General features: G+C 38.4%; 1 protein-coding gene and 1 pseudogene across 2 annotated transcripts in view; one reads left to right on the forward strand and one right to left on the reverse strand.

Moving 5' to 3' along the window:
* Positions 1 to 13,687, forward strand: part of GRID2 (glutamate ionotropic receptor delta type subunit 2) — a 716,446-nt gene that overhangs the window by 122,853 nt on the left and 579,906 nt on the right. The window lies entirely within an intron of this gene.
* LOC140087472 (U2 spliceosomal RNA) lies at positions 2,348 to 2,511 on the reverse strand (annotated as a pseudogene).

Raw genomic sequence — 13,687 nt, forward strand, 5'->3', positions numbered from 1 at the left:
ATCACTACGGCCCGGGTGGTGGCGAGCTGCGGTCTGAGGTTCTGGAAAAGTTCCAGACGCTCACCCTTGTCAGGGGATGCGTACACGCTGATTAGCCGCACGGGCTCACCCGCCCAGGAGCCATCTACGACCAGAAGTCGGCCGCAGACTAGCTCCTGGACGGAATCAAGCGTGAAAGCGCTTCCCCTGAGGAGGATGGCGGTGCCTGCAGACTTACAGTCGCCCCCCCCGGACCAGTAGGACGGGCCGTGACTCCACTGCCTGGCCAGATGTTGGTAGGACCTAGAGGAGGGGAGAGCACATTCCTGCAACATAAAAACATCACCTGGTTGGGAGGCAAGAAAGGTTAGTACAGTCGAACAACGAAACTTATCTCTAATGCTTCTAACATTAATGGAGAAAATGGTTAGATTCGCCATCATGGAAAAAGAAAAAAGAGGGTGGTTAGGTTGGGACGATACAGCCCTAGTTACCTATCCCATCAGGTGGCTCTTCCTGCTGGAGGATCGGGGATCCTTCTGCAGTATCCAGCATCTCGTCTATCAACGGATTGAGGGGTGCTGGCAGGTCGTGGTAGCTGGGGCTCTCAGGGTAGTAGTCCAGCATTTTATCAATTTCTGCATGCAGAACCAGGTCTATAGCGGAAGTGGAGGGCTGTTCGTTCTCCACCAGTACTATTTTCCTGGTGGTCTCTGCTACTGGGCTCTCCGCCTGCTTCCTCTTCCGTTTCTTCTTTGTCTTTGTCTCGGTCTCAGTGTCTGGATCTGTGGGGACAGAAGAAGAGACAAGGGCTTGGGAGGAGAGGTTGGGGAAGTTCTCCACCGTGTAGGATAGGGGATCAGCAGCGGGGGGAGGGGTTTGGGTTAGTGCTGCTGATTCCTGGGGGGTTGCCTTATGGGCCGGTGGCTGAACTGCTGAGACCCCGACTAGGGGGGTGATGGTGGTCTCAGTGGGGGGAAGGGAGGGTTTGGAGTTGGCCTGGGAGGGAGGGGGGGAAGGTGTCACCTTCTTTGTCTTACCCGTCTTCAGTTTTGACACCTCGGCGGGCTTGGCCACATTCCTGGACGTCTGAGTCACCTTCTTTGACGCCTTCTTTTGTTCTGCCGGTTGGTCACCCGACACCTTTGCCTTGGGCTTCTTTGTTGTCTCAGCAGGGGAGCGAGCTTCAAAGCCCTTTCCCGGAGCCGAGGCAGCCACCTCCGCCCATGTTTTCCTCCTTTGTGGACAGGTTTTGTAGACGTGTCCAGTCAGGCCGCAAAGGTTGCAAGTAGACTTTCTGGGACAATCTTTGGTTTCGTGGCCTGTAACCCTGCAATTCTTGCAGGCTTCCTCCTTGCAGGCCTTCATCTGATGACCCGTCTTGCCACACTTCCTGCAGGTTTGCGGCATATCCGGATAATAGATGAGGCCGTGGGAGTTGCCCAACATGAATGCTTGGGGCAGGTGTTTGAAACCGTCTTCTGATGCAGAATCCTTCTGCAGCAGGACTGTCGCAGCCCACTTGCCCATCCAAAGGTTGTAGCAGTTCAGGACCTTTTCGGGGCCCTTCACCACCGTGCAGTACCTTTGGAGGAATGTCTCGATGTCCTTGCCGGGGGTTCGCAGGTTCCACATTGACACGATGATCCTCCTCTCCTCCCTCTGTAGCAGGCAGCTGCATAAGAATTTGGAGAACGGGGAATCCGGCGTCGCTGCTTTCACTGCTTCCCAGTACCTCTTACAGACCGACATGGAGATGAAGGTCACATAAAAGATCCCGGCAACCATGGCTTGGATCCCAAAGATCTCGTGGCTCAGGATCCCCTGGTCCAGCAGCATCTTCTTGCAGAAGACGTCCTTGGACATGTCCGGCACCCTTCCGTCCACCTCCTTCAGCTTCAGGGCCACCGTATCCCTCATGTAGGGAGGGAGCTTTGGGGGCTCCTGGGTCTTCCTGGGCGGCTTCTGAATCCGAGAAGTGGTGGGGGCTTCGGGGTTGGGGACAGCTGCAGGTCCTGGGGTCTGTACCTCGGGTCCTGGGTCTTTGGCCTCCAGTCTTGGGGTTTCAGCCTTTTGGGCTTCCTCCTCCAGTCTTGGGGCTTCCTTGGGGGTCTTCTGCTTCTTCTTCCTTGCCTCCTTGCTTGCTGGAGCCATGGCTTCGGCTTGCTTGGTGGTTTAAAGAAGAAAAGGTGCAGAAATCCTTGAGCAGGGTCCTCAGCAGAACTTTCCCCAGGGGGAGAAAGCAATGAAGATTTTCCTGCTTGGTCCGGAGGTTCCTAGCCGATCGCTAGGAGCAAGGTTCCACCGGCAGAAATTCCTCCAGAAGAAACAAAGAAGAAGAAAAAGTAATCCCAGAGATAATCCAAGGTTCTTCCAAGAAGCAGCAAGAAAAAGCAGCAACTCTTCCAAATCTTTTCAAAAATCCAGGGTTCCTTCTTCAGATCTTCAGTCTTCCAGAGTTCTTTGTCAGATCCAAGGTAGTTTCTTGAAAAGGTACTACACTTGATCTTAGCCAAAAGGCCGAGAAGCAGGTTTATACTTGCATTGGTTTTTTAACTAGTAATGTTTGTTTCACACCATCATGAGGAAGTAAGAGTTCTCCTTATGGGGTGTTTGCCAATTAAGGTCAGCTCATAGCATGTGGAGACTTAAAGCCATTGATGCTCCACTAGGGAATCCTGGGAAATATGCAAATACATTTTGCAAGGTGGGAAATTAAAAACAATGCCTCCTTTTGCTACCTTGAAAGGCAGCCCCCTTAATATCAAACATTATCTATATGAAGTCTACTAACATGATGTAGAATTAATCCCACACTTTGGAAAAGTATTTACATATTTCTCACACCATGATGTAAGACATGGAAATGGAAGTGTCTGCATAATGATGCATTCTGGTTTAATATATCTAAAAAAATATATGTATATATTTATATACAAATTCTGGAATATTCTTACATATTCCCTGCATAAAGGTTAATAATTGTGTATTTCATTGCATTTCCGAATTGCCATTATTATGGTATATGCGTGTACATTCATTTACTATACAATATTGTTTTTTCTCATGTTATTTATTTTTTGTACAGCATTGTATGGTTTGCAGCATGCATATTCAGTACCCACTTACCAGTTATGTATTGTTATGTATTGTTTTGTATGATTTCAGCACTAGTAGTAGTAGTTTCTATAGTTACTACTATAAGTAGTTTCTGGTCTTCTGTTAAAATGGCCTTATTCCTCAGACAATTATTTGGGAAATTTGCAATTTGTTAATACTTTAAAATTGAATTACCTAAAGGAATGATAATGATTTAATGTTAGCATTTATACTTTGTTCATGACTTAAAAGAATATTTTCTGTGAAAATATTCCTTTTTTTGTTTTAAGAAATATAGAGTGACTATGCGTTTTTAGAACAGTATTAAGGTTTATTTTATGACTAGTCTTTGGTAGTTTATTTTGAAATAAAAAATTATCATTGGTGTCTGCTATATTAAGTTATTTCTGGGATCCTTTCCCCAAGTAACCACCCGTGATATGTTATATGCAATACTCATGGCACCAGGAAAGTGATTTATGGCAGCTGTATAATTCATGAGACTCTTTCTGTGATTCATTACCTTGCTTGTTGCTTGTGGGCTAAAACATAATTATATTTTTGGTCATACCAATAAAAAAAATGGGCACTGTTACACTTTAACTCAATAAAACAGTGTACTAAAAATGGTATCAATATAGCAGTTTCTATAAGTTACACACCGGTTTTAATAATAACAAACATCAAAATCATTGTATTTATTGTAAATGTATTAAAGGCTGTCCAAGGGTTAAGTAGATTTTAGGTTTGCATTTTTCTATGTAAGTGGGAACGAGTATATTTTATAACTTTTTTGTCCCAGTGAGAACATTTTTTGCTGTCATAGGAACAAGTTATATCAATAAAGCTTCATTAGAGACACCTTACAGCTGATGATTGCAGCCTGGGAGTAAAGTAAAGCATCCAGAGAGCTTCACCAGAGTTCACAGTGGGCAGAGAGGTCCATCTGTAACTAGGGTCGTCTGTAAGTTGAGTGTCCTTAAGTCAGAGACTGCCTGTATTAAAAATAAAAATGTTTGCTTCTAGTTGGCTTTTATATTTAATATATGGGCACAATTATACATTTTTCGTTTGTTTATGTTCCAAATATTCCAAAGGAAACCATAACAAAAAGAATTTCATAAGACTCCACATTACTAGTCTACTTAAGTGAATTGTTTATTTTGTTATTTTTTTGCAAATGAACCAAATAATTCATAGGTTTTTTATATGACACTAAATGATTGAATAACTTGTGTTAGTGCTTATTGTGTTGTGGTAATTATGTTTTTAATGTTATGTATAGATTTTGTATTGCCTTCCATCTGAACAATAGACGATTGAATGTATCTAATATTTAACGTAAACAGACTGATAAAATCCCAGTACTATTTAGATCTCTGAGAGGGGACTTTTCAGGTTCATTTTTTAATTAGACACTTATGTGTCTCAAGGATTATGCCTATAGCATAGTCCTGCAGAAAATCTATTTTCAGTTTTGTGAGAATCTATGCTGTTGCCTGATGTCACACAGGGAAGGATCACACATACATTGCGATCTACAGCAGCAACATATGGGTGAAATTAGTGTGTGATATGCATTGTATGTTGATGCCATAAAGGTTACTTCAGTAAACCTACATGCGAGCCACAGAAAAAAAACAGTAGAGAATAGTTCTGGGCAGAACAAATGGTTCGGAGCTTGTGCTCCATCCATTTCTCATTTAAATGTGTCTATATTTCAGATACACTATTTAAAAAAAGTTGTACCTCCCCAAGAACTTTGCCCAAGGTTACACTTTATCTTAAACTTGGCTTCAGCATTTCCATGTTTGCCATAGTTTACTTGTGGATCATTTGCAATAAAACAAGTTCCCAAATTATATAAAAAGCTGAACAAAAAGATGAGAAATATTACTCAGTAGTGCTTAGAATGCTAATCTCCAATTGCACAGAACAATTTTCCCCTTGTGTTGTATCAAACTTATCAAACTATAAACTTAGCTTTAATAATGAAATAACTGTTTGTCTGTAAAAATACATACAGATCTTCCTAAAACTAGAGCCTTGCAATCTAGAATATGATGGTTTCCAGTTCACCTCATCCTTACAAGTAATGCAGATGCATGATGAGAGTCTCAAATAATAGGAAACATGGGGAAGCAGTGTTTGGCATTGAGAATATAATTACTATAACGTATACCACTTATTTACAATGAAGTTGAAAATTTTTAAAAGTAACCTTGACCTTACATGTGCATATCTCAATTTTAAGGCAATATCTGTGGTTTTAAACAACCTGGATTTTATAAAAGAGGAAGAAATCCATATTAGTTATAAGAGAAATCAATAGCAGTTTAAGCGGTTCGATTAAACTGTTAGTTAATTAGCCAGAAATATATTTAAACTAATTAGTTTCAAAACTGCTTCCTTTTATTTATTGATAAACATTTAAAATACTACTTCCTAGTCAATTTTCTTCCAAATTCACTGGAAAAGGATTCCTATTACGAATGGGACAGTCCTGAAATACATTGATAACTGTGAATGAAGCCGGAGAGTTGTGAGAGAATTAGAATGCAATGTCACTACAAGATACGAAGTATCAGTGCTACAACACCTTGCTTCCTTCATTGATGACATTCCCCAAACAATTGGAACGACAAACATCCATTCTTTCAATAGCTGCCATCTCAGTGGGAAGTTGTCCCTACATTCAGAAGCTGGAGCAGAGGAATCTGCAACAATAGAGGAAAATGTATATCTCACAAGCACACCGGTATATAAGAAAAAAGTCTGTGGAGTAGAGGTTAATCTCCTATATAATGCAGTACCCTACATTCTGCATACATTAGTTCTCCATGGTAATTATGCCTTAGACACTTTGCATAAGAATGTAGTAAAAAATATGGTAGCATTTTCTTGTTATGTAAAACATCAAATATGCATGGAAATGTCTTGTATATAGAGGAAATCATAATCCTATTATGAAACTGCTTAATGTCTTCCCTTTGTTAATTACTAGTTATGTAATTAAAAGAAGTCTATGTATGAACATTTATTGTGGAAACTTACACTTAGGTCGGAAATGAGTTTAGGCATATACATCTAGAACTTCCAGATTTGTTTGATAGTGTTTGTATTCCTTGAGATTATCTGTAATTTGTTATTATGAAAGGCAGTTATCTACAAAGCAGATGTTAGCACTTATACGGTACAGTCTACAGTGAATAAATATGAACCTAAACAAAGCAATATATATCCATAATGTCATCACGGATCAAACATAAATCTACATATCATGTGGTAGAAATGGGTGAGCAGACGTAAAAAGATGGTTAGACTATAAACCACATGGTAAGGCAAATCTCAAAGTCCATTCTGCTATTAGGTGCATCCAGTCCTGGAGTGAAAAAAACTATAGAATATACAGTAAAGCCCAGCTGATACCTTCTGCAAGACTATTGGTGGTCAGAGTGTTCCTGAGATGTGTTTCAGCATCATACGTTTTCCTCATTAGGTAATCATTTTCTCGCATTTCAAACCTAAATTAATTGTTTTGGTCTCATTGGTTGTTTGACTGCTTCCTCCTTGTGCTCCTTGTGCCACCCTTTTGTTTGTGTGCCTCCTTATCCTTCCTTCACAGCTCCCTTTAGCTGATTGGCTGGGGGATCAAGAGTTGGACCCTTATCAATCTAATATTGATGGCCTAATCTGAGGATAAACAATCCATATGATAGTTCCAGAAAACTATGGTAAACGGGAAGCTTCTATATTTAGGATTTTAAGTATTGTCTGTTTTCACATGGCCATTTACGCAAATTTGCGTCTGGATATATGTCCCCATAGATGGCTATGGCTATCCAGCAACAGTACAGTGCACTGTACTGCACCATACATGGGCATGCACACCATACAAGAGCATGCTCTATCTCCCCCACTGGTACAGCTGTGTGCCGCTGTTTTCTATGGAGAGGGAAGGGGTGAGCAGTTCTCACCCGATCTCCTCTCCAGCATGCTGCCGTATGCTTACCCAGCCAAAGCGTTATTGTGATTGCACCCTTAGCTTAACTTTATATGATTTATGAGGTAATTTACAGCACTTTATTTATTTAATAAACATCCCACTTATTATATTTTGGAATAGCTGTGGGCTAAGTGTTATTTTCATGACTAACAGTGCTTTGTTTTAAGTTGCTATTTATAATAACAAATATTGTGTGAAAGAAATGGCTTTTTTGTCATTATGCTTCTAGTTTATTGTAATATATTTTTGTAACAAGAGTTATTTTAGATATTCAATCCTATTGGCCGTATGTACACGTAACATGTTGTAAGGTATTAGGTATTGGGGTAGTCATCTCCAGCAGTAGACAGGCTTTTTTATGTAGCACAGCAATGACCTAGTCTGTTCCAGCCAAATTTGATACAATTGGAAGCAAGCAGTTTTATTTGCCTTACAAGTTGATAAATAAACAAAGAAAAATGATATAAGAAATGACTCACAGTAGTTTTCCAGATGCAGCGAGAACCCTGTGTGTCTGAAGCATTGATCTTATGTAAGGCCTGTAAAGTTGTGGACTAAACAATAGGGCAGCCCAAAACTCAGACCATTGCTCAGTGCAGAGGCATGATGCTAGTGACAAAAGACTACAGCGGTGGAATGCTGGTATGACATGCCATCACTAACAAATGGATGGTTATTTTTCAGAACAGACAACCCATTTATAGATGATATCTCTTCTGGAAAAAAAATTCATTGGGTCAGATGTATCATAATTATAATTCCTTTATTTATATAGCACACACAGAGTAAACTGGAGGACCAGGAGGAAAGCCACATAAACACTGAGAGAACATACAAACTCTTTGCAGATGTTGACCCTTTGCCTTGAACCCAGGACCCATTGCTGCAAGGCTGTAATGCTAACCACTAAGCCATGGTGCTGACTATAGCTTGTGTGCCATTTTTTCAGGCTTGAAAAAGTAACAATTCCCAGCTAATGCCATGGAATTTCGGACTATTTGTCCTTTTTGTGGCTAATGTGCTCCTTAAGAAAGTGGGTGGGTATTTACTGTAACCAGTGAGATGAAATCTATGCAAGAATTTCACTTCCAGATCACTAATGCTATGGGGGAAGAGTTTGGAACGACTTTGTTGTTCATGGCATGTCATGTCTTGGGTGAGACGAATGTAAAGACTGCGAAAAAATGCTCCAGTCTTAATACATCTGACCCATTAAGTTAGCCATATAGCAGAGAATACAAAGAGCACATAGAAGACACATGCAGTGCATACAAACACTACATGACTGATGATTTTCAGTTTTAAACAAAAGTTTAAATAAAAAAATATATCAATGTGTTTAAGTATGAAATATTTAAAGGCACTTTTTTAATATTATGTGTTATCCAATATTGTAGTATATCTATCCAGTATTATAGTAATCAACATAAACTTAATGTGGGCTTAATTGATGCACGCTACATCTTTAAGATTAATTTCCCAATAGGACTATTTTCAGCTCACTCTCTTTTTTTACGTGACAGCTGTGCCCACTCTCTGTCCATTTATAAAGCATCTAATATAGTTCCTTTATGTGGTGCATGACAAGGACATACTAATGGGCACAGAGGACGATGAATATTAATGTGCCCCTAATTAGCAGCAGGTCACAAGATATGTTCTTTCTGCAGTTATCCATGTATGGTGTATGTTATTAGCCATATCAGGCATTGATATGTTATTATCGGGATGACACTGTTTTAATTACCTGATATATTATAGACAAATAACATGTTTTTATATGGATATTTTTTTTTGTGTGGAAATCTTTAGTTTTAAACTTAGAAGTCACCATTATCTTTCATGTTCTTATTTTGGGAACCCTTCTAAACAATCCAAGCAGTAGTCTAAAGAAGGCAACTTTCTAAAAGGCTATGAACAATAACATTTTTGTAGTTGTTTTTTGCTAATTTTGTAATTTTGTAACATTTTGTAGCTAGCTAAAGAGTTTGCTTTGCTTGGCTTTAGTGCCTAGCATATATGCAGACTACACAAGCCATTCTCCATCCTTTATCTGTCCTCTCATGCATGTTTCTATAAGCTTATTTATGGTCAGAAAAAAAAAATTGAATATTAATTTGGTCCTAAATCTGCTCATAAGATTATGGAGAAGAGGTTATAAAAGGGTTGAAGAAGAAGCAGTCAGAGGCAGTCTCCGGTGTTTCCTTCTGAATGGCATTCTGAAGCTGTCTGTGTAGTATAAAACATAGCTACAGAAGTCAAATGACACAAATAACCTATAACAAAGAAGTACTTTACCCCAAATGTCATGTAAATAATGTAAGTATATAAATATAATAATAAAACTAGCTCCAAGTGTCCAAAGACTTTAAAACCAAAATTCAAGTTAAGCTTGTGCTTATATCTGCAGTATTAATATTTCAGCAAGAGAAAATTATTCTTAAAATTGTTGAACATATAAAATAACAAAATGATCCCCCTCCAACCCCCAACTGTCTCATCTTAATACTTCTAGTTCTCCCTTCAAGCTCTATCTCCTTCTTAGGGATATATATAAAGCATAAACATTTTATAAATAAAAAGTGCAGATGCTAATTATGAACTTTGTAATATACTTTATTAAAGAAATATGTTCTTGTATGCTTTTTCTGTCTGTAAAGACAGCCCTTAGATAGTCTACTCACCAGGGAGCTGCATCATCAAGGGACAAAAGCTATAGGTATGGAAAAAATCAGTCATTAGTCTTAACTGCCTAAGTTGGATTGAGCTCTGAATGCTTACAGATTCACTGCTCAGTAAAGGAGAAAAAAGCAGAAAAAGACACTTAATGAAGATATTACAAAGTTTACTTTTATCACATCTTTTTTTTTAGAAATAAAACATAGCTACAAGGGATTAGTTACAATTAAATAGTTTTCCTCCTTAAAATATAAGATCTACAATATTTATAGCTCAGCTTTAATGGTTCTGTATGTTATACGTCTATTGTACTTTACTAAGTGTGAAACAGAAAAAGACTTAAGTTACATCGCCGCCAATTTATTCATTTCACCTAATAGTTATCTCAATAAGCTACAATATTGCTTCCTACAGAATATGGAAATTATCAGCTCATTAACAGGGAGAATCTGGCTCTGAAACTCTACTCAATGCTTGTAGCAAGATAATAACCATGTTAAATGTATAGCTACCTTCTTCTGGGAGCAGTGAACAAATCCATTGACAATTATTTTAAACATACAGCAAAATTAAGAATGAAAACTCTGGGTTGTTAGCAAATAAGTGTTTAAGGATCTTCAGTTTCTTCAAGTTCATTTGGTCATGTTCATTTCAGTAAGGGCAAAGGTAAATTTACTTGACATCTTATTGTGAATCTATAAGTGGAAAATGTAGAAATGATTCTAAATAAGAAAGAATTGATAATTAAAGTATATGAAGTTGACTTTGTTCTGTTTGGTTACACAGCTGTGAGCAGTGAGTGTTAAATTTGCATGCCATCTCACTTGCTAAAGAATGCTATGAGAATGATTTTCAAAGATTAAGCTGAAAGTATATTAAAATATGTTAACAACACACCCCACACAATATTAAAAATCATTTTAAATAATTTACATTTTAGGCTTTTTAATGTTCACCATAAAGGTTTACTTGGTTATGTTTTTCTCAAAACAGCACCATTCTTAATCTTGTTGAGACATTCCCCATGTTGTATGTCAGTCCTATTAAAGTGAATACACTACTGGCCATAATGATCTTTCTACAGGCGGTCCCTTACTTAAGGACACCCAACTTACAGACGACGCCTAGTTAAAGACGGACCCCTTTGCCGACTGTGACCTTTGGTGAAGCTTACTGGATGCTTTACTATAGTCCCAAACTGCAATGATCAGCTGTAAGGTGTCTGTTATGAAGCTTTATTGATTATGGTCAGAATTTGATAACATATATCCATGAAATTATCCACAAGGCCTTAAAGGTAGGTGGGCAACTTTGTAAGAGAGTGGAAGAGCCGCTTTAAGCTGTGTTTCCTTGTATTAAAGGGAAACATCACCAGGGACCTCATTTTCACTAAAGATAGGTCACAGAAGCCCATTTCAGCTGCATTGCAAATCCGCCTTTCTGCTTTTGCATTTGTATTACAATATAATTGTGTTTTATAACTTACCATGCTCCCTGACAGAATTCGCTGTGTAGTTCCAGGGGTTGGCCTTTGGTTTGGATGCATTTAAAAAAACAACACGTTCATTTTTAAATAAACAATATGCATATGACATTATTCATTTGCTTACATATGTTCACATGTAAGGATGTTAAAGAAGGACCAGTCACCAAAATGTTACCCCTCACACCAGTATGACCTGCTGGTAAAGGGTTCCAAGACTCTGTGCCTTAATTACAACCGTTTTCCAGATATGCAAATGAGCTGGAAATTCTGCAGGGGAAAGTGTTTCTCCAGGCTGCCAGTAAACCAGCCTTTTAATTGACAGCTCTGTGTCTCATCCCGAGCAGATAGGAAGTCCTCTCCCTGTCTACTTCCCTCTCTTGCCAGAATGCTGTCCCTCTCACAACATGGTGAATTTCACAGGTAATGGGCAAAGCCAAACGGTTATGGGCGGAGCCAACATAGTCAAAGGCAGAAAAGGTATGGGGAGCGATTTAACTGGTGCGAGGAGGCAGATTTAAGTTGGGACACCTGCACTTTTCAACAAAGGCACAGTGGGGGTGTGAGTAAGGGTTATTGTCTGTTTGTCTGTTTGTCTATTGTATGTTCTTGATGCCAGGTTCCCTTTAAGTTAATAAGCTATTCACCATATTTTATGTCTGATTTGCTGTCAGACATATTCAAGCATGTATATGAGAATTTTTGATTAATAACTTCAGTTTCTGCTAGAAAATAGTTATTGACAAACAATGGGAATGGGGGCTATGTAAATGTTCTCTGACATGAGCTGTGTATATTAATGCTTCATAGAATAAAGCCAAATTGATTTAATAGCATTGCAAAGGAGAGTTTGGAGCCACTGCGACTCTATCTGGTTATAATGAAGCATTGTGAAAGTCCGCCTCCCATAAGTCATCGTTATCTATCACAACAAGGTTTAGGGTCCTGACAAACTGCATTGTCAATCCATTTGGTAAATAATGATGTTAGCTCAAGCACTGTCAGTGTTAAGGTCCCTTGGGGGAGACCAGGTTATGTGCTACTCTTCTTAAACTGTTCTGCTCTGGGCACAAAGAACTTGTTTACACTGACTACATTTTTGTCTCACATTGTATGGTAGAACTGTGAAAATCAAATGTGTGTAAGTAACTTGACCTATATTTAGCTGTTGTTTTGTAAGTAATTGCCGGATTGTATTCAGACGTCATTTATAGACACAACGTGAAATGGGAAATGTGCCTGCAGACTATTATGTTAGGTGTTAACACTTTAACACTGAATCATTAAAACCATTTCAGCACAATCTACTATGTTTTGGTTGCAAAAAGAAAAAAAAATAATCGAAAAAAAAAATTCTCAGGGGAAACATCTGCCTGAGGGACTTAATTTTAGATGAAACAACAAAACTGAATCACACTTTGTGTTCCTCTCCATCCCATCCCTACATGGAATATGTTGTGTTCCCTTTTAGCAGTGTTATTTTAATATTTGAACAAGCTGAAATATTCCACAGGATAGTGAAATGTAACTAGGTCATTTTAATGATGAAGCAAAGCAGATGAAAATGTTTCAGACAAGATCCATTATACTGTGGCACTTAAAGGATCTTTTCCTGTAGATTCCTCTCTTTTACTCTTCTAATGTAATATACCTGAATGTATATCATTTTAATATTCAATATAATCAACCAGAAAAATTTGAAATCAGTGATTTTTTTTATGCTGTGACTCACTGGCTTGATAAATAGGAGATATATTAAGGTTACGATGTGTATATTAATAATTGAAGACACATTGCAGGAGGTTTTCTAAGTGTTTCTAGATACAGAGCAAGACATTTGCTCTGATTCAAGTCATGCCTATAGGTTAAAAACCAAAACTACATGGCATGGAAAATCAGTCAAACAAATGGCCTTTATTGATCTCCTGCAGCATTTGTCCCAGCTGTAATGTTGACATCATTGATACATTTATCATTAGACACAGTAGGCCTGTGCCTATAGCAAGCAGTCATTAAAAAGCAGCTCTGTCCTTGCACCGCATGAATGTTAGAAGTATTTTTCATCCATAAGCCCAAGAAAGACAAAAATAGTGTAGATGTTACTTATTCTATCTTTTGTTAGGTAGAATAATATAAAATAACAATAGTAAAATAACTGGTAAAAACAATTGTACAATAGTTATAGCTATAAAATGTTTTATAGCCCTATTGTATCGGGAAAAGAAGAGTCTCATTCACTACTGTGCCACTTGTTTCAGCAATAATAACACAATGCAGGTCATACATCCCTTGCACAATCTAAAGCTTAAAGGGGTTTTCCATTTTAGAAATAAATGTTATTGTTTTAATAATGAATCAATTCCTCACAGTTTTCCAGATCTCTGCTTGCCGTCATTCTGTAGGAAACTTCATTTCAGGTGGACATAAATCTGACCATAGTC

The sequence above is a fragment of the Engystomops pustulosus genome, chromosome 1 (genome assembly GCF_040894005.1).
Source record: "Engystomops pustulosus chromosome 1, aEngPut4.maternal, whole genome shotgun sequence".
NCBI lineage: Eukaryota > Metazoa > Chordata > Amphibia > Anura > Leptodactylidae > Engystomops > Engystomops pustulosus.